Source organism: Ictalurus punctatus, chromosome 7 (assembly GCF_001660625.3).
Source record: "Ictalurus punctatus breed USDA103 chromosome 7, Coco_2.0, whole genome shotgun sequence".
NCBI classification, from domain to species: domain Eukaryota; kingdom Metazoa; phylum Chordata; class Actinopteri; order Siluriformes; family Ictaluridae; genus Ictalurus; species Ictalurus punctatus.
The window spans coordinates 28,465,100-28,466,891 of record NC_030422.2 but is presented as its reverse complement, the minus strand read 5'-3'; positions in this window follow the sequence as shown (position 1 = coordinate 28,466,891).

Below are 1,792 nucleotides of genomic sequence, written 5' to 3'. Positions count from 1 at the left end.
CGTTGACACTAAATCCCATTCCTTACAGAACACAAGGTTCGAACGCGCAGAATTACTGCAGAGAAAGTAATGTTATTTGAGTATCACTTACTGTATACAACTCTGCTTACTCTACTTGCTATATGTACATTGATTGCAAACCATGCATCTTTCAGGTTGTCCTAAATGTTGTTGTGCTCCAATTTACACACAGGGTCGTGATATCGAGACCACAAATCAGCGGTCATGGAATTTTACTCGTCTCAGTCTCGGCGTACGAAGAAATATTTTTCCGACGCCACGTAAGATGAGAAGGTCATTTTCATGGAATTTTGAACGTTCTCATTACGGATTACAAATCGTACACTGATCAGCCGTAACATTAAACCCACTGGTAATTGACGTGAGTAACACTGATTATTTCATTACAAAGTGGCAGGTTTGTGGGGTATTCCTAGCATGCAGGGTTTAGTACCTACCAAAAGTGGTGTCTGGCGACATAGTCATGAGCGCTGACCCTTGTACACTGGAAAAAAGTGATTATAATGGGCACGTGAGCATCAGAACTGGACAATGGAGCAATGGAAGAAGGTGGTCTTTTCTGATAAATCATGTTTTCTTTTACATCATGTGGACGACCGGGTGTGTGTGCCGCTTACCTGGGGAAGAGATGGCACCAGGATGCACTATGGGAAGAAGACAAGCCGGAGGAGGCAGTGTTTCGATCTGGGGAGTGTTCTGATGGGAAACCTTGGATCCTGGCATTCATATGGATGTTACTTTGCTATGTAACACCTACCTAAACATCGTTGCAGACCAAGAACACCCCTTCGTGGCAACAGTATTCCCTAATACCAGTGTCCTCTTTCTGCAGGATAATACTCCCTGCTACACTGCAAAATCTGTTCAGGAACGGTTTGAGGAACATGACAAAGAGTTCAAGGTGTTGACTCGGCCTCCGAATCCCCCAGATCTCGATCTAATTGAACATCTGTGGGATGTTCTCGACAAACAAGTCTGATCTATGGAGGCCTCACCTTGCACCTTACAAAACTTAAAGGATCTGCTGCTAACATCTTGGTGCCAGATCCCCCAGCACACCTTCAGAGGTCTTGAGGAGTCCATGCCTCGACAAGTCAGAGCTGTTTTGGTGGAATGAGCTGGACCTACACACTATTAGGAAGGTGGATTTAATGTTATGGCTGATAAGTGTATAACTAAGTGCCTATAAATTTCACGAATGCTCCCTAACCCCCCCAATGCAGTGATATAAAATAGGATAACTCTGCAGTGCTTGTTTGAAGAATGGCCTGTGCTTAACATGTCCTATGGGTGTCCTGTACACTTGCTGTGCAAAGTAGATGCGTTATTTTAGTTAATTCAAGAGAAATTTCATATCCGCTTAGGAAGATACTACAACCAGAAAATTAACAGATTTGAGTGTCTGGTCTTGGTCTTGACGTGAACTCGGCCATGTCTGGCATTGATCTCATCTTGGTCTTGACTCGATCGGTCATGGTCTTTGTCTAGACTTGGTCTCGGCACGGTACACCAAAGATGCTGAATCTGAAACGATCCATCAATAAGGAAATTCGGATGAATCAAGGCCACTGTGTTTTACTAACTGTCTTTCAAATATCAGTCATTAGTTGTTATTATTATGCAGCACTTCTGAATACTGATTCATCTCTCAACGGTTCTTACATCAAATGACATATTTCTTTCCGTGTAACACCCGATGACTGTATTAGAGACGTACAGATAAACGATACAGTATTGAGACCTGGTGAGAGAGCGATGTGGACTGAATGGA